This window comes from Mauremys reevesii, linkage group 2 (assembly GCF_016161935.1).
Source record: "Mauremys reevesii isolate NIE-2019 linkage group 2, ASM1616193v1, whole genome shotgun sequence".
Taxonomy (NCBI): domain Eukaryota; kingdom Metazoa; phylum Chordata; order Testudines; family Geoemydidae; genus Mauremys; species Mauremys reevesii.
Window position 1 is genome coordinate 152371285 of NC_052624.1, and position 12366 is coordinate 152383650.

A 12366-nucleotide genomic window follows, 5' to 3' on the forward strand; every position below is an offset into this window, starting at 1 on the left:
TAAACTGGATCTAGGATTTTTCTCCTTCCCTGTTTTTGGCCCAAATTGTTGGGCAGTCTTGGTGTGCCATGTTCAACTATTGCTGCATTTAACCCCAGAGATGGCTGCATTGCAGTGGTGGGTAAAAGGTTCCCTAATTTTTAAGTTCACGTCGTGCTTTTGGGTCATTTAGGATGACATGCACTCTAAAAATAGAAATGACTGTTAATATTAGTTGCCACTTGAAGGATGCAGGCCCCAGTATAGCAAAGCACGGACGCACATGTTCTATGTTGAACACAGGCTTGTCTCTTGATTTCATGGGTTAAATCAGTGATCTCCAAACTTTTTACCATTGCCCCTGTCCATGCCCCCCCCCACGGAGCCGGGAGTGGGGGTGCAGACAAGGGTAAGGAGGCTGAGACAGGGGCTACAGCTGGGGGCGGGGATGGGAACGGACCCTCGGCCAGATGCGGAGCCCCAGGCACAGGGTGGGCATCTGGGACCTGAGTGCGGGGCAGGCAGCAATGGCTGGTAGCATTTCCCCAGGTGCGGGGCCAGCAGCAGGGGCCAGGGGTGGAGCTGGGTGGTGCTCCCTCCCTGCCCCCTCTGGGGGCTAGCATGGGCCTAGCCATTGGCTCCCCTCCTCCTGGAACATTACTCTACGGCCCCCCTTGGCTGCACCCCACAGATTGAAAAAAAATGGGTTAAATTAATCATGTGCTTAAGGGCTTTGCTGAATTGGAACTAGAAAAACTTTTTTTTTCACCAGTATTCTCTTTTTCCCCGACCCCAAAAGTTACAGTGCCTGATACCCAGAAGTCAGTATTGCCAACACCACACTTTCAAAAATCTTGATTTAGGAGCCCTCCCTGCCCCAAATCATGGGGTTTATTAACAGTAATAATTTGGGGTTCTATTTGTTTTTGAGTCTGTAGGATTCACATGTTCTAGCTTTTGTCTAAAACCATAAAGACTAGAAATGTTATTATTATTATTCAAAGGAAAGCTGATCTCACAATCACATGACCACAGGAGCTGGGGCTTTAAGAGAAAACACAGAATATTGCAACACTCATGAACCTTAGCAGCACTTTAGAGCCACAATGCTAAGTGAAATCAAGGGGAGAACCTCAGCCCCTCTAAAAATCATGTTTCTAAAGTTTTCCTAAGCCTGTCTCAATGTTTCCCATGACTCCCTAAAAGAACCTTAGAAACTAGGGCTGTGCTCTGCTGTATGGGGCACAATCTGTAGTCAATAAAAGATTGCTTGTTTGCTCCTGTTTGAAAGAGACAGTGAACTAGTGGGTTGCAACTATTTGCAGCTCAGCAGGGGTTTTCCATGCTGGGGGAAGTCACATGAGCACTGTGAGGAAAGGGAACAGCTGAGGAGCAGAGAGTTGACCCTAATGACTTATCCTTTCACCTGTGGTTGTGCATGCTACTATGTTTGAAGGAGTTACCAGAGTATTTGGAGCTATACTGTAATCCAGACTGTTCTTGGGGGATATCCACCACTACTGGACCCTAGCAAGCAGCTTCTGCCCAGATTCTTAAGAGTGAGTACCTAATATGTATGATACCACAGCAAATTGAAGTTAATGGTCTCTGAACCAGAATGGTGCCTGTTGCAGTAAAATTGGGAGCCAGCTTGCACCCAGCTGCTGCTGCAAGTTCTGAAATTCCCACCAGTACTAGTGGCCAATGTGTGTGGCTTATGTTTCACTTAAGTCAAATCTTTAGCTGATTTGATTGTTAGTGAAGCTATGTTGACTTACGCTAGCTGAGCATCTGGCACTAAATATGTATTTTTTTCCCTTTTAGAGTTGTAACAGTTATTTTAAAATGAACTAAACATTCCCCATTGGAGTTTGAAACACACATGTGGTAGCATTAAGACTTTTACTTTGAAACTGACTATAAAGAGAACTGAAAGTGGCTTCCATTGCTTTTTATTACCCAAGCTGAGAAAAATGTGAAAAGGAAAAGAAAGGGCATAAGTAGTGACAGGTATGTTGGATGTTAAATGTTTTTCTTCGACATTTTTAAGGCATTGTTAGAAACAGGAGAAAGACATCTGGTTACAACATACAGGGCTAGATCCTCAGCTGGCATAAATCAGCATATTCCATTGACTTGAATCAGTTACGCAGAGGAGGATCTGGCCCAGCATTTTAAGTATCCCAGTGTATGTCTTTAATGTGAAAATGAACACATTACGGCACATCTGAAATTTAAATGATACCATCTGTATCTAAATTGGTGGAAAACCAGCAGAGCCTCCCCTTGACGGGTGGTACATCAGTTCAGGCTAGAAACTATAATAGAGTGGTTACATTCTGGCTCCTAGTACTATTGATCTCCGTAGGTGTGTGTGTGTGGCGGGGGGGGCGTATCTTTAAACCACATTCACTAGAGCTGAGTAGGAACCAGAATTTCCATCCCACAAGGGGGGAGAGGAGGAAATCACTTGAAAACAGAATAGAAAGCCAGAACTGCAAAATTTTCGGCGGGACAGTTAAAATCATTTTAGAAGGACAAACATTGATAATTTTTTGTTTGAATTTCTGGTGGAAGGTCCATGGTTCTGTGGCATAACAGTTGGCACAATGGTGCAGGGACCAAGGAGCTCTGGAGCTTGGTACCCTAGGGAGCCCCAACAACTACGCTTCCCTGCCAGGTGGACTCCCAAGCAGTCCTGGGCTGGCAGAAAACCAGCCTGCCTGTCTGGTTTCCATAAAAAATTTAAATGGAAGTGATGTCTTCCTGTGGCATATGTCTATTTAGTTGAATTAGCATTTTCCTATGGAAAACTCTTCCACTGGCAAATTTTTGATCAGCAGTAGTGTTAACCTAATGAACACCAGGAAAATTTTTTATTTTAATATGTTCACTGGTAGGGGTCAACTCTCCTGGGTATTCTTTTTAACACATGATAGTTAACACACTTCCCCCGCTCCCCCATTGACAAGGTCCTTGACAAAATTCGCTCCAGTGCAAAGGGCTGACCCAAGACATAGGCACCATTTAAGCACTATATGGAGGGTGCAAGTGGGCTTTACATGAATTTTCCCCTTAAAATGCACCTCTCTCAAGAACAGCTTTAGAAAGAGGTAGACCTGCTTGAGCACTGAATGGCTATCTAGGTGTGTTCTGTCTTGTTTTTTATACACAGAATGGCTTCCTTTACTATGTTACTACCTATAAAACCCCTGAAGATAATTGGGTAAACTGGTAATTGCAATGTAAGAGGCACATATATAATGGATTTGCAACTTATTAGGTTCCTGCTAGCAATATCCATCCAAAAATATGTTGACTGATAGTCTTGGAGAATACGTAAGAAATGTCAGATATCCCAGGGAGGGAAATTATCCCCAAAACTTGGTATAGTAGCAGGTAGAGCTTCAGGTATCACGGCTGGAAGCCATCCCTACATGCTGTGCATCTATAAACTCTCAGCAGGTGCTTAGGTACTACAGTGATGAACTTACTGCCAATGCAGATTGATCTAAGGACAGTGAATTTATGTCCTATCAAATACCATTTGTCAGACTTCATATGACATCCGCAGTTTCCTTTTCATGTCTTGTCTCACATTTTCCTGGATTGTACGCTCCTCTGGGCAAGGCCCGAGACTTCCTCTGTGTCTTGCAGAGTGCTGTCTGTGCTTCATAAATAATGGATGTGATACAGATGTATTCAGGTAGGTTGATAGTCATGGAGGTCAAGTGGCAGAAGTCTGTGCTGTGGGGTTGAAGTTTCAGAGCTGCTGTAAATGTTCATGCATGATGGGGTGTGGGGGAGATTGGTGCATCCAATAGAATATGAGTGAGGAAGGGTGGCCTTGTTGTTGACTATGATTATGGAGACATGAGCTTGATTTCTGCTGTTCCACATATTTCCTCAGTGACCTTGGGCAAGTCACTTACACTCTCTGTGGCTCAGTTCCCAAACTGTAAAATGGGGATAATAGCATCCATGCATCCTGGAGCTGTGAGGCTATATTTCTTAATATTGGGAGGTGCTCAGGTGTTAGAGTGCTGAGGACAATGCAAGTACCTGAGAGAGTTGGGGGGGAGGAAGGGGGCAGGCATTTGAAAATATATTTAAGGTTCCACCCAGGTATAAGGAGCTTGTTGGCTTAATAGGGCTGTATTCTTACTGAGGCTGTAGTCTATTTCTTCTGTAATCACTGAGTTCTCATTGGGCATTTTAAATACTAGTATCCTTTTGTGCTACACTTCCTGGGTGCTTATGGACGTAGGTATGGAAGAATGGCAACGGGTATGTGGGTCATTATCCCTTGTGTGGAGTGCAAACCCTAGGGCTACAGATCCTAATTATGAGAATAGCTGTACTGGGTCAGACCAATAGTCCATCTAGCCCAGTATCTGACTGTGGCGAGTTCCAGAGCTTCAGGGAGAGTGTACAGAACAGGGCATTTGGAATGATCCACCACTGTCTTCCCTCCTTGCTTCTGGCAGTCAGAGTTTTAGGGTTGCCCAGAGCATCAAGTTGCATCTCTGACCACCTTGGCTAATAGTAGTCACGGATGGACCTATCCTCCATAAATTTATCTAGTTCTTTTTTTTGTTTTTTAACCCATTTATGCTACACTGACATAGTAGTCAAGGTGCGGGTGCACCAGGGACCAGAACTGAGGCTGGAATGGTAGTGAAGAGTCCAGCTCTGTTGGTGCCCTGTGGGATGGTATCCTTTCCCTGTGCCCCCATAGGCATAGCCTATAGTTATACAGGCTGTGTACTTGGCACAGCAAAAGGTGAGATGCACACCTGTTCAGGGGGCCAGCATGAAACCTATGCACCACGTACATCCTACTTTCATTGCTGAAGTGGGATTTACCAGTAAAGGGCTTAGTTTAGGCCCTCTGCACGGGGGTGAATTTCACCTTAAGAGAATAAAATCCAAGGACCTGATTCTCCAATGCTCCTCAGCTTAAGTGGGTGTCAAATGTTGCTACTCTGATCCATGGGTGTTTTATATCCAATTTCCTCAAATGCAAATGACTTCACAAGCTGCAAGGCACTCAGCCTTCCTTTTTTTTTTTTTTCAATTCAGTGGCTGAAATATCTTTTCTGTTTATGAATGTTTTTTTTTCTGTTACATAACCCATCTAGTTCAGAAGTCTTTAAAATTCTACTGAATATATGACTCTCAATAGATTTTGGAAAAGAGGCAGACCTGTAAAATGCCCTGCCTACCAAATGGCTCCCTTATTAGAGTCTCAAATTCTACAGCCTCAGATGTCAGACAACTCCCTGCCCAGCTCCATTTAGGAGTATACCATCTAGGTCAGGCATTCTCAAACTTGGGGTCGTGAGGTTATTACATGGGGGGTTGCGAGCTGTCCACATCCACCCCAAATCCCGCTTTGCCTCCAGCATTTATAATGGTATTAAATATATTTTAAAGTGTTTGTTTTTAATTTATAAGGGGGGTTGCACTCAGAGGTTTGCTATGTGAAAAGAGTCACCAATACAAAAGTTTGAGAACCACTGATCTAGGTATACTTGATCCTCCCTCAGTGCAAAGGATGGACTAGATGACCACTTGAGGTCCCTTGAAGCCCTACATTTCTGTGATTTATTCGATATGAATTCCTGTTCTTTTTATTGATGTGAGTGGTCCTGCTAACTTCAGTGCATGTCACTGGGAATGAGGATACCCGGATTGTCTTCCCAGCTCTACTGCTGACCTGCTCTTTGACTATGGGCAAGTCACTACTAGAGTTGGGCGAATCATGTAATTTTCAACTGGGCAACTTTGAAAAGTAAATGTCAAAATCATTTTGGGTTGGACTGAAAATGAATATGTTTCAAGCTTTTAGCAAATCAAAACGCTGAAAAAAAAATTCATTTTGGGTTGAATGAAATGTTTCATTTAGACAAAACCAAATATTTTGGTTTCCACCATTTTTAAATGTATTTGAATGCTTTAAAAATAAAGGACATTTTGAAACAAATAGGCATTTTAAACTGTAAACTTGAAATATTTGTGCAGCTAATTTGCATTCCTGCCCCCCCCAAAAGTTTTGGAATGAAAATTTCACCCAGATATACTTGTTATAGCATGTTGTGCCTCAGTTTCTCCATATGTTAAATGGGAGCTTCCTTCTAAAAATACTTTGAAAGTTCTTTGAAAATTACAGTGGAAAATGTTACATAAGAGCTTATTCCTATCACTTGCATTAGTAAAGCAAGAAGGATTTAATATCTTTCTAGCCCTTCTGAAATACACATTTGACTTCATAAATTCAGGGTGTCTCCTATCATTAATACTGTGAATTATTATTTGTAATTGGGTCCTTTGGTTGCTGCCAGATCAGGATCAGGGTCCCATCATGTTCCCACCCAAGAGTTTATTAACCATCAGAGAAACAAGAAAATACTTTGTTGCACAGTGACCAGTATCAGCAGCTTGAGAGGAAGGGGCAAGAAACTACATCATGGACAATTAGAAAATAATCTGCTCATCAGTTAGTAGCTGGTTTGTGCCCTGAAACATAGGGGTTAATATCCGTATAATGTCCTCATCCCCTTCTGGACCTGAATGGAATAATGATCCATGCAGTCTGGTATTCCCCTGTCTCCTTTAATGGTCAAAACTGAATCACTCAGAAGAAGGTGTTAAAGCTAGGCCTGGTTCAAAATTGTCCACCTAAATGGGAGTAGCAGGAATTTTATGAAAATTATGTTTATGAACAATTTTTTTTAAATACTCATCCTGCTCCCATTGAGGTCAGTGGAATGTTCACTAGTAGCATCTGAGACAGTAGGATTGGCTCCAATCCTATGTTTTGGGGCAGCTGCACATCAAAATCCAATTCCTGGATATTAATGAAAACACATTGTTATGGGGACCTTTGTTTCCTAGTAATCTGATATCCTCAAACTGTCAGAATGTCTTGAGAGCAGACTCTGACACTGAACAGATGGGTATTTTTTGCTGGATAATTCTAGCAGGACACTCCAAACTGAGACCAGCATTAGATTCACTACTTGATAGATACAGAAAACATGTTTACCTTTGGCTCTTGTAAGCTCTTTGGGAGTGGGACCATCTTTTTGTTCTCTTTGTACAGCACCTAGCAAAATGGGGTCCTGTCCATGACTGAGGCTCCTAGGCATTACTGCAACACAATAAATATTACCAATGATAATATGGTTGAATTTCTCAATATACACGATAATGTTAGCATGTGAATGTTATAAGGGATATAAACCATCATGCTTCAGGATATAGACTCACCCCTAACTGATGGGGTCAGGAATCAACCCCCCTACTCCCCCATGGGCAGATCATTCCATAATGGTCATTTAAATGTTTTTTTGTCTCTGAAGCAGCGGGGAATGGCCATTGTTGGAGATGGGATACTGGGCTAAAAGGACCATTGGTTGTATCCTATCTGGCAATTCCTGTGTTCCTACTAGTTGTGAACTAGTCTCTCAGGTGTAATAAGAAATGGAGTTTCTGAAAAGGAAAGAGTGTGAAAGTTTTGAGGAGAAGGGGAGCCTGACGAAGATCAGCTCATAAGAGAATTGTAAAGGTCACCATGTCTATTACGACAATTCATTGTTTTCTCTCTTGTATAGATTAAACTGTAGCATTTTAGGCCAATGCACCCTATATACGGAATTGAGATTTACAGTCAAAGTCTCAACCTTCTAAAAAGTATCAATATTTCAAAAGCACAAGAAAGTTGGTTTACAAAATGTTCCATCATGTTAAATAATGTATAGATACTTACAGAAAAAACAACAAATCAATTGTTATTTCAGGTTTATCTCTAGATGAGTTCTAAAGAAATGTCAACAAATCTCTTTTTGGTGCTATTTCTATTATACACGTTGAATGGTTTGTACCTTTTTTTTTTTTTAATACAGTTTCATTTCTGCTTCTCCCTTCAGAGAGAAACTTTGTGCACAGTGGTCTTGGAGATAAGAGTAATTCCAAAGGAACGTCTGATGCTCTGTAATGCATTCAGAGAGGTCCTTTTTAAAATTTCAGAACAGTAGCAACAATGACTGATGGATCACAGCCTCATTCTCTGTGTTGCAAGATAAAGATCTCAGTAGGGCAGTGTTTCATAACCTTTTCAGGATGGCGAGCCCTTATTCAAAGTCAAAAACATCTGTGATTTTTTTTCCCTCCCTTACATTTACTAGGAAAATAAGAATATAAAATTTGTTAATAATAACCATGATAGCCCTGCATTATTTGTGTGTGTATGTGTTTCAAGGTTGACAAAGAATACTTGACCTTGAGGGGGTAAGGAGTGCAGTGAGCAAGGGTGCGGGGGAGGGAGGGGAGATTTTTCTTTGCTTCACATTGTACTAAAGTTTTCCAATGCCTCACAATCTTCTTATTGCCTTTTGTGACACTCTCCTGAAGTCATGACCCGCCTGTTGAGAAACACTGCAAAAGTCTATTGTTAGGATGGGTGGACCAGCTGGCACTGGAAACAAAGTTTAGAAAATATAGGCGAGAGGCTGTTGTAAACGGTGACTTTGTGGACAATTTTGCTTCTGGACAAACCATGGAGCACAACAATATTTAAGGGTCTGACTCTCACTCATGTGGGAGACATTCAGCCCTGTGCAGAGGAGCCACATACGGCTCATGAACCCATTAATGCGTCAAAGTACAGCTTAAGTAAAACTTAAGTGGTGCATAGACCCTTCTGCTGGCCATCTGCACAGAAGTCAACTTCACTATGGACCTGAACCTGTCCCCTTTGAAAGTCACTGGAAAGACTTCTATTGGCTTTAGTGGGAGTTAGATTAGTTTAGTACTTACTATGCAAGCAGTCCAATTGATTTCAATTGGAGTTGCTAGAGGGGTACGGCAGTTGTGGTGGCAGAATGGAACCTTCATTTTGCAAATTTAAGAGGTTCAGATAAAGACTCGAAGGTCTGATGAGTCACATGATCTGGATCTAAATTCTGAACTTTTTGCTATTGTTAGTGGTACAGAGCTAATGAAACTATGGGTGATCTAGCTAGATTATCTTCTCTGATATATCTTCTGATCATTAATCATATTGTCAACAAATGAGCTGTCTATAAACCAGCTTGTTATTTGTAACATGCTTATAACATCTATTGATTATTTATTAAACCTTTATAAACTATTGATTCATAGATTCTAGGACTGGAAGGGACCTCGAGAGGTCATCAAGTCCAGTGCCCTGCCCTCATGGCAGGACCAAATACTGTCTAGACCATCCCTGATAGACATTTATCTAACCTACTCTTCAATATTTCCAGAGAAGGAGATTCCACAACCTCCCTAGGCAATTTATTCCAGTCAGTTAGGAACTTTTTCCTAACGTCCAACCTAAACCTCCCTTGCTGCAGTTTAAGCCCATTGCTTCTTGTTCATCTTAGCCTCTAAGGCTAGAACAAGTTTTCTCCCTCCTCCTTATAACACCCTTTTAGATACCTGAAAACTGCTATCATGTCCCCTCTCAGTCTTCTCCTTTCCAAACTAAACAACCCAATTCTTTCAGCCTTCCTTCATAGGTCATGTTCTCTAGACCTTTAATCATTCTTGTTGCTCTTCTCTGGACCCTCTCCAATTTCCCCACATCTTTCTTGAAATGCGGTGCCCAGAACTGGACACAATACTCCAGTTGAGGCCTAACCAGCACAGAGTAGAGTGGAAGAGTGACTTCTCATGTCTTGTATCAGAGGGGTAGCCGTGTTAGTCTGGATCTGTAAAAGCAGCAAAGAGTCCTGTGGCACCTTATAGACTAACAGAAGTTTTGGAGCATGAGCTTTCGTGGGTGAATACCCACTTCGTCGGATGCATGACTCATGTCTTATCACAACACACTTGTTAATGCATCCCAGAATCCTGTTTGCTTTTTTTGCAACAGCATCACACTGTTGACTCATAAAGATATCCTTATTGTGACTTGTGACCAAAAATTTAACCTGGAATCCATCAAGTGCCTGACTGTGATACACTTACTCATGATGCATACTACTTTCCACTATAAATATTCCCACTGAAATAAGTGGGGTTATTTATAAAATACTACTTGTGGTAAATAAGGGCATCATAATCTGATCCCAAGAGAAAATAGATGTGGTACTCATTGTGAAGTCTTTATGATCTCGTTTCTAAGTATAACTGCATCTTTAAGGTGCCTCCTATTAGAGAAGGAGAGTAAATTTAATTTTCATGCATCTGTCAATTCAAGTGACAATGTTTTGTTTGAATTGCACCAGATTTGAGAGAGACAGGCTATGAATTTCAGAGCATATATGGCTGTGGCACTAGTGTGGATGGACACCTTATTGCCTCATGAATTTGAACAAAAATGGTAGGGAAGTGCAAACGACCAGCTGCCCATTAATACTTAATTATTTTGTTTGAAAAATGAAGTTGACATAAACCAGTGATTTACAAATGATTTGTAAATATCTAGTGTAATGACTCAATTAAAGCTTTGTAAATATTTGCAAATCGGGGTTTGGAATTAGCTTATATAATGCATGCAAGCTATGTAATCTTCCAATTTACTTATCGATGTCAACATTAATTTAAGTCTTCTGTTAAAACTAGTTTACATAATTTTACTTGCTGAGAAAGCAATGAGGCGCACAGTCACATGTGCCCTGAAAGTGCGCCTAGAAACATCTGTGCATTTAAAATAAGGCCCTGATCCTTCAGTCTGATCTGTGTAGCTGTGCAGAATCTCACTGATTTACATGGGACCCTGGGTGGGTGTAAGAGTCCATCCATGTTGAAGTCAAAGAGCATCACGTTCATGTGAGATAAGCCTATGGAGATCAGGTAGCCAGATTTAGTGTCTAAAGGTATATCTACACCACAGCTGGATGTGTATCTTCGAGCTTGGGTAGATGTCTGAATGCTAGCTTTGATCACAAGCTAGTGCACTAAAAATAGAAGTGTGGTCACAGTGGGATAGACTAACGACCCTGAATACAATCTCACGGGGGAGCCTCTGAACATACTCTGACTAGCCTGTCCCTGTGTTGGCACTGCTATTTTTAGCACACTGGCTTAGTCAAAACTGGGATGGGGATGTCTCCTTGAGCTGGGAATTACACCTCCCGCTGCAGTGTAGATGCTAAAGCATTTGAAATGTCAAGTATTAAGTAAGGCTTTAGTTGTAGAGAGTCTTTAGAAGGAAAAAAACAACCCCACATTTCTGTGGTTTATCAGGCAAGATCTTAGCACAATCCTTGAGTGACATCAGTTGGCCCTTTTGTATATAAACTATTTCAGTCTGCCTCCCTTTTGCACCTTTCCCCTTTAACTTTTGTTGTAGGTTTGTTGTGACATTTTTGTAAACTTTCAGCCACTTCTTACAGTTTGGCGGGCAATTCGGGGAAATTTCTAGGCCAAATTATCACAAAAGTGAATTGGAGAACTGAATGAGAGGAAATCGGAAACTGCTTTAGGAGACAGGAAACCTGGGTTCTGTTCCCAGCTCTGCTACTGACCACCTTATGCTAGCCTGTTCGCCACTCTGCACTGCCCCCTCCCTTTCTTTGGGTTCATCTACACATCAAACTCGAATTGCAGTTCCTACTTCAAGAAGACATTCCCCTGCTACCTCTGGTCAAGCTATTAGCTACGAGGTGGGAGGGGTCTATAATGTCTTGACAGGTACATACTTCGGCTGGCTTGCCCCTCCCACTGCTCGTGATGTCACAGCACACTTAAAAAAACCAATGTCGCTAACTTGATCAGAGCTGGTGCTGCTATGTTTCCTTAAGCTGAGAATCACACCCCCATCTTAAAGTGCAGCTATACCTTTTGACCTATCTTGACTACTTAGGTTGTAAGCTCTTAAGGACACAGACTGTCTCTCCCTAGGAGCATGTTCAGTGCTTAGCTTAATTCAGCCACAATTTGGAGTATTACCTTAGTACAAATAATGTGTTACAGATGTTAATTTCATTTTAATGCACCGTTTTTCATACAGCTTCTTCATAAGCAGCTCCACAAAAACACTTAAAAATAGGATTTATGTCCCAGTGGAAAAAAGATCTCACATCTTGCTCCAAATGCATTTTTTCTCTAATGTTTAGTGCATGATTTTTTTTCTCTGCACAGAAAGAAATCTTCCATAAAATACCTTTTGTTGGTCTCTTATATTTTCCCCTGCTCTGATGTATTGGATCCCAATCTTATGTCATACATAATCCATGTGACTCAGATATCCAAGTCCTTTTGATGAAAAATAAACACTACCATAATTGTAAAGGGAAATCGTTCCTGCCCAGAGATGCTGTCTTTAAATTAAAAGACGAATAGTCAATATGATGATGTTAAAGTAAAAGAGATAATGGAACCCTGTTGTCATTTTCTAACAGTTGGATTTGTTGA

The 12366-nt window shown here is 41.4% G+C and overlaps 1 long non-coding RNA gene across 3 annotated transcripts in view; it reads left to right on the plus strand.

Annotated features, from left to right (window-relative positions):
• The first annotated feature begins 1356 nt into the window (after positions 1–1356).
• The window catches only part of LOC120396769, a 432090-nt gene continuing 421080 nt past the window's right edge, over positions 1357–12366 (plus strand). For 2 of the 3 annotated variants that reach the window (XR_005593354.1, XR_005593357.1), the window contains exon 1: positions 1357–1538. This is a non-coding gene — a long non-coding RNA (uncharacterized LOC120396769). Of the gene's footprint in view, positions 1539–1872; positions 1990–12366 lie in introns of those variants that run through there. The other variant, XR_005593356.1, reaches the window with a different exon arrangement.